The sequence below is a fragment of the Petaurus breviceps genome, unplaced genomic scaffold (assembly GCF_028583685.1).
Source record: "Petaurus breviceps papuanus isolate PSGF00001 unplaced genomic scaffold, PetGlider_PUasm1.0 38, whole genome shotgun sequence".
NCBI lineage: Eukaryota > Metazoa > Chordata > Mammalia > Diprotodontia > Petauridae > Petaurus > Petaurus breviceps.
Genome location: NW_027186304.1, coordinates 13,699,297 through 13,712,426, shown reverse-complemented (window position 1 = coordinate 13,712,426; position 13,130 = coordinate 13,699,297).

Sequence of the window (13,130 nt, the reverse complement as noted above, 5' to 3'; positions counted from 1 at the left end):
TAAGTGATTTCCTATGCTCATACAGACCTGAGGTAACATAGATGGAGTTTGTCTTTTGTAATTATTTCCCTCACTTTATAAGTCCTTAATAATGGTAATGATGATGAAAACTGTAGTAATGTAAATTTAATATATACTAAGAAGAAGGGAAAGCAGCTTTATTTAGATTGTTGATTACAGACTTTCTTTTCATCATGGAACTCATGGGTTAACAATAATGTGAACTACACCTCCATTTACCCAAATATTTTATTAAGTCCAAATATATCATTCTAAAAACTATGGGGAAAATTTTGGAGCAAGTTTCTCTGATAAACGTCTCATTTCTCAAACATATAGGCAAGTGAGTCGAATTTATTAAAAAAAATGTGAGCTATTCCCCAATTGATAAATGATCCAAAGATATGATCAGCTTTGAGATGAAGTAATCAAAGCTATCTATAGCCATATGAAAAAATACTGTCACTCACTATTAATAGGAGAAATGCAAATTAAAATAATTCTGAGGTACTACCGTATACTTGATAGATTGACTAATAGGACAGAAAAGGTAAATAACAAATGTTGGAAAGGATGGGGGAAAACAAGACATTAATGCATTGTTGGTGGAGTTTTGAACTGATTCAACCATTCTGTAGAGCAATTTGGAACTATGCCCAAAGGACTATAAAACCCTTTGACCTAGTAATACCACTACTAGGTCTGCATCCCCCCCCCCAAATAAAAGAAACAACAATACAAAAAGGAAAAGGATCTATGTGTTCAAAAATATTTATAGTAGTTCATTTCTTGGGGCAAAGAATTAGAAATTGAGGGGATGCCCCTTAATTGGGGAATGGCCGAATAACTTGTGATATGTGATTATGATGGAATGCTATATTATAGCATATGAAATAATGAACAGGATGCTCTCAGAAAAATATGAAAAGACTTTCATGGGCTGATGAAAGGGAAATTTACTGTGTACAACATAACAGCAATACTGTAAGATAATTAGCGCTGAATGACTTAGCTATTTTCAGTGGTACAATGATCCAAGACAACTCTGAATGACTTATGGTGAAAAACACTATGCATCCGCAGAGAAAGAACTGATGGTGTCTGAATAAAGATTGAAGTATACTCTTTCTAAAACTTTATTTTTCTTGAGTTTTTCTTTTCTGTGTCTGTCTATTTTGTTCACAACATGATTATTATGTACACGTTTTGCTTGATTACACATGTATACTCTATATTGAACTGTTTGCCTTCTCAATCATGGGGAGTGGGTAGGGTGGAAGGGATAATATTTGTAACTCAAACTTTTAAAAGCAAATGTTAAAAATTGTTCTTATATATTGCTGGGAAAAATAAAAATAAAAATCAATGAAAAAATTAAAAAAAAAATTTAAGCTACACAGGATAAGCTTGTAGTCCAAACATAGTATGAACCCTGATTTCCTTCTGAACACAGGACTTCATATGCAGTAAACCACATTTCATTGTGCAACTTCCAAAGGACACTCAGCCTCTTCTGTTGAATCTAAGGTTTGGTCTCCCCATAGTGTCTGTTCAAATTAAATGTACCGATGAAAGAATTTTGTTGTTCACCTTCATCTTTATATCATTAGTATATATAAACAATCTCTTTCTCATATACAGTTTAAGTTTCATCTGGGGAATGACTCCTCCATTGTCTTGGTAATGAACTTACATAATATGATTCTTCTCTAACTTTTCTTTTTATAGTTTATTTTCAGTTATTTCAATGCTGGTTTAACATTTTTGTGTTTTTCTGTACATTTCACTATCATTAGTGTTTGGTAAATCCTACAAGCAAACCTTAAGGAGCAATGTACTCCATTCTATCATTTTTTTTTACTATCTGTTTTTCTTATCAAAGAAATGAAAAATGTGGCAATGTATTCTTTAAAAAATGAAAGCTGAAGTTAGCAAAGATATTCCAAATACTGAAAAGTGGCTTTCTACTTTTCATCCTTGGACTTGTGCCAACTAATATCCAATCCCTTCTGTTCTGTTCCTGCTGATTCAAGCCTCTGTAAGCTGGTGGCTAAGCTAACAATCTGGAGAATAGCCTTATGGGCCATAAGGCGATTCTAATGCCATGTACAGGGCCAGCGTTTCAATGGTTTAAGAGATTCCAAGAAAGGCCTCGGATCTCACAGGTTTCCTTTCTACTTTCTAGATATACCACTGACAGAGGAAATTTGTTATTCTATATTTACCAATATGACTTACAATGCCTGGGGCAGGGAAATTTTTAATTTAAATTCACATGATGCTACAAATACCTAATGTTAGTACTGCTCGTAGAAGTTTTGATAATCAAGACACATTGAAACAAAAAAGGGGGGAAAAAGGAAAAGGAGATAGGATTTTTAGGGTACAACTTAATCTACTTACTCTGCTTAGCAATTTAACTATCCCCATTTGGTTTTAATTCTTTATTATTCAGCTTTTCAGAAGAGGCAGTCCTTGTGTGTCTATATGGGGGTGTCAAGGTTGACTAGATATAAATTTTTGCTTATAATCAGGAATATATGTAGTGTAAGTCATGCCTTTAAAAAAAAATTCCTGAACTGTTAAGAAACTTAGAGTAGCATGTGTACCAAATTAAGATTGCCTGTGGTCTACCTTAATGTGTTATACATCTACTCTTATAATATATTACAATCTTAATCTTGAGACATGCAGATGAATCTAAGATAGAAATTAGCTTTTTTGCTTGGCATTTAAGCCCTTCCAAATTTGGCTAAAGTCCAATGAAATCACAGATCCTTTCCCCATCTCAATGCATCTACTTGTATAACCTTGTTTCACATTATCACCCTTCATGTACATCCTATTCCCTGGACTAAATTTTCCTCTTTGGGACTTCTATGTATTACTTCTTCTACACTTTGGAAACAAAACTGAATAGATTTCATTTCTCTTTCACAAACAAGTCATTCAATTACATGAAATTCATATATAAATGTGCATGTGTATGAATGTATGTATGCATATGTGTAATAACCCCCCCCATTTTGTGAACATCCCCCACTTCTCCCCATCATAAGAGAGCTGCCTAGGAAACCTGACAACAAAACCCAGGCAGCAAACCTGCCAAGTAAAAACCTACCCAAGTCTGCTACCTGAAGTCCATAGTCACCCCCCCCCCACACACACACACACCTTCTGTCTAGTTCTTGAAATAGAATTGGGAAATATCCAGTTGTGTAACAAACTGATCCCTAGACAACAATCATCTAGGAAGCAATGCTATCCTTTGGCTTCTGTATTTTCCCTGCTTGCTCCCCTTGGTGACATTTATGTTGTGGCTTTTGTCTATATAAAACCCGAGATATATATGCTCAGGGCTGCCTGATTTGGGTATATGATTCCTGGCAGTCCCTGGGTAAATTATGCTCCACAATAAATTCCATTTAAAATTATTAATGCTCTCACTCGCTGTCATTCTCGTTACAACATATGTATGTGTGTATACACACACACACACACACACATACACAGGTGTTTATGTATTCTAATGGTTTATAAATTGAATGGCTTATCTTGGTATAGGAGGTGTTCCTCATGACTTGCAATATTCCAGCAGAAGCAATATGATCTTTTGGGTCAATTGAAAATGAGATTCATTTTCAGGTAGAATTTTTGCAAGATGATCTCTTAAGTCTCTTCCAATTTTTGGTGTTTTGGGAGTTTATGAAAAGGAAAACATTGACTAAATAACATAACAGAATCAAATTAACTTTTAGAAATAAATAAACTGCTATAAAATAGGAAAAAAGAACAATGACCCCATAACCTCTTTATCATCACCAAATCAATATTATTCTTCAAAGGAAGAAAACAAATGTTGCATTTGTGGTGAATTAGTCATAATGGAAACAAATGCAAAGTGATAAATTTTAATTAGGTTTTAGTGAAGAGCATTTTAAAATGAGGTTTATTAGGTACTAGAATTAGTTCCCAAGGGCAGCTGTGGGAATCCTTACTTAAGATGATATGAAGATTAATCTTATTTGGGGGGCAGCTAGATGGTGCAGTGAATAGAGTACCAGCCCTGGAGTCAGGAGAACCTGAGTTCAAATCTGGCCTCAGACACTTAACACAAAAACTATCCATGTGACCTTGGGCAAGTCACTTATTTCCCAATTAACCTCCCAAAAAAAGCCCCCCCCCCCAAAAGATTAATCTTATTTTGGGTAGTTTAGGTGAGGTCAGGCTGATGACAGAAGAAATAAATTTTCTGTAGATTGCCTCATAAAATTATTCCCAAAGTATCATCAATGCAGCATAGTAGTGGAAGGATTGTAATTAGAATAACACGACTTGAAATTGAGTTTAGCTCTACCATTTACCACCTGAACAATTTTAAGTAAAACATTCAACCTCCTGAAGCCTCAGTTTCCTCAATTATAAAATAAAGTACTTGAACTAGAAATGTCTTCCAGCTCTAGATCATTTGAAAACGGTTTCCTAATCCCACTGATTCATAACTTACATATATGATTCAAATGAAATTTTCATAATGAAGGAGAGTTCCCTGTCATGAGTTTTTCCTCTGAAGTTAAAACTTTATGCTTAATTTTAATCATTCTCTTCAAGATCTGTTAATTATAGAGGTAGATTTTATTAAATCAGAATCATTTTATGTATGTGGTTTCACTTTCTAGGCACTCAATTTCACTGTAAAATAAATTATGCAGTGATAAATAAGTGAAAATGAACTTTAAAGAATTTTCGGTTAATGCCTATGAATTCAATAGCTTTTTGCTACATTATGAGTCTTTTACAGGAAAAGAGATGTAGTTTATCTTTTTGACAGGAAAGGTTATGCTGGCTATCTGAAGGGCACCCAGGATTTGTGGCAGGCATGACTATATTTAACATATGTTTAAAAGGAAGGGGAAAAAACACAGAAAAAGATAAAAACTCAGCAAGAATCAATGGCAAGTGATATACCCATCAACTCAAGGCCTGCCTTTCTATTGTACATTGGGATTGTTTCTGTGGCAAGTGAGTGATTCTTCAGATTTTTTAAAGAAGTCAAGATATTCTGCTACTTCATTCTGTACCTTTCAGACTTGTGTCTTCTTTTGTTCTGTAAGGTTTCTAGAACTAAAAGCATGTTTGTGATGCAAATATATTAGAGAACAAAATATATGGATTTATAAAATCAGTTAAAAATTGAAAGATTTCTGAATGATGATCTATGAATAGTGACCCTACTTATCATATGCCAATCATGTGGAAAATATGATTTATTGATGATAATCAGTGTCATTTAGTCTCTTAATGATATAGAGGTCAGCAAAAGGTCATGGCCTCTTGAAGGCAAATCTTTTGCGTTTAGAGTTTTCCAGTGTTACCTCAGGATTTAATGCCAAGCCCAGACTACTTCAGGTACCACAAAGTGTACTTCCTTTAGAAATATAGCAACAAGGAACAGTCTTCTTACTTGTTTATATTGGAGGTGAAGGTAAAAGTAAGCAGAGAATACAAATCCACCTAATTACACTTTGTTGCAAACACACCAATCATCCATATAAAACAGGGGTGTGAGCAATACTTACATACTTAATTTTTACATTTGCTCATTCACATATCATTATAATTAAGCATACAGCAAAGATTAAAATCCTTGAATGTATGCTGTAAGAGTCTCATAGCTACATAAAATGATAAATAAAATAGACCAATTTCACTTACTGATTGACCCATTATTTAACAACTATTATTAGAAGATGCCACTAAGAAATTGGGGAAATCTAAAAGTAATTCACATTCAGTTTGGATATTGGAGCAAAAGTCTTAAGACATATGAAAAGATACTCACCTGTAGCAATTAGGCTATGCTGGCAATTCTCGGATGAAAAACCTAGGGAAAACTGAGTGAGGGTAGCAAGAGTGATCTAAAAAGTCTTACTCCCTAAATTCATGTTCAGGAGAGAAAGAATAAAATCAGAGCAACTGTTAGATAAACACATCTATCTCTTGCTTTTGGATGTTTCTATTCAGAAAAGTAAAACAGCATCATAAAAAATGTGACCATACAGTTTGCCAGGATACGTCCTCCTAATATCCCCTATGTACCACAGCCTAGTCAAGTGTTTGCCATTTAGATTGATCTTTAAGAGTAATAGCTAGGGGCAGTCAGGTGGCTCAGCGAGTCTGGCTCCAGTGTCAAGATGACCTGGGGATCAAATCCGGACTCAGATACTCAGCACCACACTCAGAAATAACTGGCTGTGTAACCTTGAGCAAGTTACTTAACCCCGATTGCTTAAAAAAAAAAAAGAATAGCTAGTTCATATAGGGTACTTTAAGTTTTACAGACCCTTTAAAAGTCTTATCTCTGTAGGTGCTATTATTATCCTCATTTTAGAGACGAGGAAACTAAGGCTGAGAGAGTTTGACTGATTTGTCCAGTTAAGGTACAATTTGATCACAGGTCCTAGTGACTAAAGATCCAGAGTCCTGTTTACTATAGCATCTAGCTCCCAGTTCTCCTGATCTTAAATGGTTCGATCAGATCAGTTAAAATGCTTGTGTGTTTATAGTAATGCCTTTATTCACATTAATGTCCTATTAGTCTAAATGTGAATGATTTATCTATGCAAACACCTCCCTATCCATCTCCTGTTTTTTGCTCTTGTTTATTTAAAAATACAGGAAGTAGATAAAAGATTTTTATTAAACATTTAGAATTTGTTTAGGCAATAGAAAAGTAGGCAAAAGTATGCTGAGGCCAACTCATAACACCTCATAAAAGTCAATTATTAAAATGATAATACCTACCATTATACCTCAGAAATTAGCAAAATGCTAAAAATCAGTGCTTAATTTATTTTGTTGATTGTTTGAACCTAAAAAGTGAGGGAAAATATTAATGCAGATTAAACTTAGAAGTATGTTATGGACATATATGTGTACAAATGTGTGTATACGTGTGTGTATTTGGAGAACCAGCTATTTAACATTGATAAGCATTCTACTGAAAGTAGAAAAGGTAATTTTAATTCAACTGGTTCTAAACTATTTATTGACTGATAATTAACATTTTTAGCAAATCTTCAATGCAAGGAGACAGCTTGATTTACTGTATAGAATGCTGAGCCTAGAGTCAGGAAGACCTGAGTTCAAATCTGGCCTCAGATACTAACTAGCTGTGTGACCCTTGGCAAGTCACTTAACCTCTGTTTGCCTTAATCCCCTAAAGAAGGAAATGTCAAATCACTCCAGTATCTTTGCCAGTAAAACCTCATGGGCAGAATGATCCATGAGTTCATGAAATGGTGGAAACTATTGAATGACTGAAAAACAAATATGTTGTTATGATTTGACTGTGGTGCAGTGGAGACAGTAGTAAGGATGGTTTCTGCCACTTAAAGAACCTACATGGAACCAGGAAATATTATGAATCAGGAAAGGCTTTGTTTGTTCTGCCTCTTGTGTGTAGGGCTCAAACTTCAGAGGAATGGATTTAACTCTTCCCTTGGCAAATTTTAGACAGTATCCATGCCTTTTCTCATCATGTAACATCTCTTTTTCTCTAATGGGCAATTAATTCTGCACTTTATAATTACTTAAGTACTTTACCAGATTCTGACTTAGAGAAAAGGCTATATTTTATTTATCATATATAACCAATCATCATGCTCCACTAAATTCCCATAGTCTTCATAGACTCTAATTTAAATAATTTGTAAGTATAATTTTAAAATTTGTATTAATATTAATACAATTATACCAGAGGAGGATTATAATTTTCCAAGTGACTACTGTACTGTGTCAAAGGAAACATGCACATGCACACACAAACGTGTACACTCACACACATGCACACATATATCAGTGGTGTCATGGGTGTAGATTTTGAAAACAAAAAGTAAATGTGATTATCTTGTACAGTACTTTCATTTTCAGATGGGGAAAATGAGCCCCTGAAACACAATGTCAAGGCAAGTAAACAAGCATTTATTACGGAGTTACTCTCTCAGGCACTCTACTAAGTAATAAGAATGCAAAGAAAATCAATAACAGCAACAACAAAAAGAAATAACAACCTTGCTCTCAAGTTGCTCACAGCCTAATAGGGGAGACATTATGGACACTACGCAAACAACTATGTTCAAATCCTATCCATACAGGATATACTGGATATAATCTCAAAGGGAAGTCACTAATATTAAGAGGACTGGGAAAAGCTTCTTAAAGAAATAACTAAGGTAAGTAAATTACCAAAGATCATAGTTATTTAAGAATAGATCATAGCACCAGATACAGTAATCCCTATCTAGTGTCCTTTCCTTTACACTACTCTTTTCCTTTAAATAACAGAAGTAAATAAAAAAATTTGGAGTAGGTATTCTTTATGTAGTTACAGCTGGGATTTTAATCTGTCTGTTATTGTACTATCATGCAACAAAATGAATAAATGTACTAATATCAAGAAGATTTTACTTTTAGAAAATGCATTGAATAATCAAATGTGTTGGCATTTTATTTCTTCTATTGCTAGATTTAATTTTTGTCCAGGTCCAGACATTAATACCTTGTGATATCATAGCTCCTCTTTTAGAATGAAGGATGAGCTGCAAGGGTTTTGCATAAAGTCTATACACAGAAAGAAGGACTTCCAGAGAAGGTATTATGAAATCAATCTTGTCACACATATTTCTTACACTTGTGCTTCACTATTATTACACTTTAAGTTTAAGGTTACTCCTCCCATGGATGCTGTGTATATTTGTGGAAAGGAGTGAACCAGGTCTTAGAAGAATGCTTTTGTAGTAATGGTCTTTACTATATTATTTGAGAGTAGTAGTAACTGCCCTCTGGAGACCCAACAGACTAATTTGAGTGGAAGTTGGGAAAAGCTGCTATTTCTTTTCCTTTCTTTTTTTCTTTTCTCTTATTTATCCATTTTTTCTAAAGTTTTCATTTTTGATTTCTTGAAATACAACTCTGAAAAGACAGTTGATTTTTTTTTAAGTTCAATGTGTTTTAAATGGAACTACTTGACTATGCATTTGAATCCAATTTCCACTGGCTTTCACAGAATGACCAATAATAGTACCAACCCAAGCTTCCTTGGCTCACAGTTTAGTTTATCATGACTTAGAAAAAGGGTAAATATCAATAGTTTTCTGTTTTGACTAGAAAATCTTAGGCTCTTCTCCAGCTAGACTGATATCTTTGTGATGGTAAATTTAGCTATCTTTTGCCTCAGCACCTTCCTATCCCTTAGGCAACGAATGGGCAGGGCCTCAGTATAACTGGGACCTGGGAAATACCTTAATTCACAAAGTCCAAGGTCATACAATGAATCCTGAGCCATTGCCTGTCATTTTAACCTGTTTCTTGTTACTGGACTTTAATGACTCTGGAGAAAAGAGTGAACCTGATGACTTTGTTCATTTTTGCCTCACTTATTTCTGCTTATTGTGCAAGTCAAAACATCACACTTGTGGTATCTTTGGTAGTCTTTGAGAATAAAGGATGAACAATGAACAACAACAACAACATTAGCCAATGAAAAGTTGTGTTTTATCTGCTTTCTTTGTTGGGGGGAGGTGGAAGGGAGGTCTATCTTCCTTTCAGCAGAACACACTTCAATCAAATTCAGAGTAGACACATTGAACCCACTTCCATATCAGGAACCTCAAATTATGCTGTCCCAAGTATGTATATACTTGAAGTGATTCACAAACCTTCTTTTAGCCCTGTCAAGAATATTGTAATCAATAATACTGTGGAAAATAAGATCCAATCATTATGGTAACTGATAACATAAAATATCTACATTACTATATAAAAGAATATTTTTATAAAAAGCTAAACTGTTCTATAAAAATAGTATTAATAATAAAATGTTGTGTGTTCTTAATTTACAAAAGTAAAAAAGGAAAATAAAATTGATTGGGTTGTATAGGGTACTTGATAGGTAAAGAAACAAGGAAAATTAAAAATGATACTGGTAAGTTTTGGCTAAATTTTAGATAATATATAGTTTTAAAACTACTTAACTATAACTACCAAAAATACACACACACACACACACACACAATGCCTTCATGTGCATTCTCATGTGTGTGGGTGTGTTTATCATATGATATAATATACACAGATGTATATACACATATTTATATATGCATATGTATCAATGTGCATATACACATTCAATTATCTACCTAATACACATGTGAAAACACATTTATTTTGTAATACACAAGTATCATTGCAATATACCTTCTTAAAGAGAGATTCTCCAAAGTAGAAATAAGAATATCAAATTATCAAAATTTAGTAAAATAGTAAAAATAAATTCTTGTGGCAGACATAATATTGTCAAATGAATTATATGCCCACCTACTTGAATGATATTTAGCTTGATCTGGTTTTTATTAATGAAATTTAGTAGAAAAATATTTTTCTAGCTTTTACTCTATATTAGATATAGGTATAAATGTATTATTATTATTATTGTCAAGTAGCTTATCTTTGGAAGTTCCCCTTTTTCTAGTAATACCATAATTCATACCCCATGGTTGGCAATAAAAAGCCAAGGGAATGGTTCAAATCTCATAACAGTGAGTTAATACCTATTAAGTTTTCTCAAAGATCTTTACAATTCCTTCAAATAGTTACTAAGGGAAGTAAATGAGAATGTGTAGATTAGTTAGCACAAATCCATTATCAGTAGTCATTCTGTCAATAAACATTTATTAAGCAACAACCACTGTGCTAAGTGTTGATGATGTAAAGTTAGGTTAAAAAAAAATGATCTAATGGGAAGAAAACATGTCAACAGCTACGCACATGTAGAGATGTGTATGGAGGTCGTTTTTGTTGTTGTTATTTTTTTTTTTTTGCCTATTTAGGATATGTCTGTCCAGATGAGTCTGTCTAGATGTGTCTCACAGTGAAGCAAGAAGAAATCTTTCTAAAATTTCTCCCTAACCCACCCTTTTCCAAAGGAAATGCTGATTCCTGCCAAGAAGGAAGTAGTAGCTTAATACCAAAGGTTGTGCACTCTGCTCTGTTCTGAGAGAGAGAATCAGATTTGAATTATATTGGATCTGCTCTCATAGATATTGTTTGTCCAGAGGAAGTCATTTTTTTTAGGTTCTGGCTTTACTACTGATTGCTATCCCTTAATGAGAAAGGGAAACTCCAAGCCATATATCAAAGACTTGACTCACTTCCCACCAGAGGCCAGTTCCACAATGAATAGACACCTCAAACAGTAAATAAACCCATTTATCTAAATAGATAGCAAAGAAAAATTGGAGATAGAAAAAAAGAACCTGATAATATAGAGTGGATGAGCTGTCCCATTGGGAGCGATATAACTCAGCTCAACTGGGAAAAAAAAAAGTCTAAGAACTCACCCAAGGGGAAATTCCCCGAAGGCTCTGATGAGCCAAACTGTAGATAGCAATATTATAGAGATCACTGGCTCCTCTGAATGTTGGCTTCTTCCCCGAGTCTTTCTTTCCCTTCAGGGATCTGAAGAGAGATTGGAAGTATATGTTTTCTCCCCTGAAGTTAAAAACCAGACAAACATTTCTCTTCTTTCAAGTACTTACTGAGTCTATCCCTCACAGCAGAGGAGTGAGTAATTAATACCCACCAATAAGGAAAGTTTTATAAAAGTGGTCCTTCGAGCCAAAAGTTATATACAAACAAGTAATATACTAGATGAATTGGAAATAATAAACAGAAGGTACTAATAGAATTAAGGAGGACTCTGAAGGCCTTCCTATAGAAGGTGGGGTTTTTGTAGGAATAAAGGAAGTTATACAGGAAAATACAGGAAAGTTAGGAGGAAGAAATGAGGAGGAAAGGGATACAGGGGCATACTCATTACTAGTGAAAGTTGGGAAATGAAGGATCTTACTTGAGAAAAAAGGAAGGGGGCAGTATCACAGTGTACCTTGGGAGTACAAGATAGAAGAAGATTAGAAAGGGACTAGACATGTTATAAAAGGGCTTTCAAAGTCAAACAAAGCAGTTATATTTGATCCTGAAGGTGGAAGAGAATGTTAGCATTTATACAGTGGGCAAGTACAATGTTCAGTGATGGACCTAAGGTCAGGAACCTGAGTTAAAAATCCCACTCCGTCTACTTACTATTTATATTATGTTTGGGTGAGTAATCAACCATCCATTTTCTTGAGTTTCCTCATGAATGAGAGAGGGATAATAATAACCCCTACATCCTAGGTTTGCTGTGAAGATTGCGTGAGACAATGTTTGCACAATGCACAGTTTCTGGCACGTAAGTGATGGGTGAAATCGAAAGTCACTAAGGAAGCAAAGGTTCCAGCTTCTGAGCTTATCAGTTTATTAAACAATGCATACCAATTGCAAAATAAATTAGGACCAGCTGTCCTCTGCTTGATACTAGGTCCTGAATACAGGCAGAGAGAGGTTTTTATGCATTAAAAGAAAACAATTAACATGATATAAACCAGGATGCAGATTAGGTCATCTAATTTCTATTTGTATGAAAAATTAGGAGCTTTCCAAGTTGGGAAATGGAGAGTGAACAGTGAAATTCCCTGAAATTAGAAAAAGAGATGGGGCAAATCCTCCCACCTCCAAATGTTTGTATTCAATCAAAGGAACAAAGAAACAGTAACTGACCAGTATGGGGCTAGTTTTCAGTTTGCTTTAATGTATAATAGTGAGAAAACTCCTTGCATTAATTTTCAGATCTAACTGGGTTTCTGGTCCTTAACCTAGGTCTTTAGTTAAAGGTCTTCAAGCAAGAGGAAGTGATAGTCCAGAATCCCAGCCTAACCCATTTTTTATGACAGAAGACAACATATAAAGGAGAGTTGAGTGAAGAAGGATTTGAGTAAATGAACAAGCCATACCAGCAGGAAATAGCATAGAGTCCTGGTTCAGGGCAAGAAAAGGCAAATGCTAACATATTTGTCTGGCAGAGTTAGAATTTTGGTGTATATGTGAAAGAGTTGGAGTTGGGAGGTGGGAGTGGAGATGTGTATGAGAGTGCAGATAGCATAGAGTGGGGATAGCTAGAGTCTGGTTCTATTAAAGATAAAGCAAAAACTCTCTCATCAGTGTGATTGGGAGAGGGGAGTGGAGATGAAAGT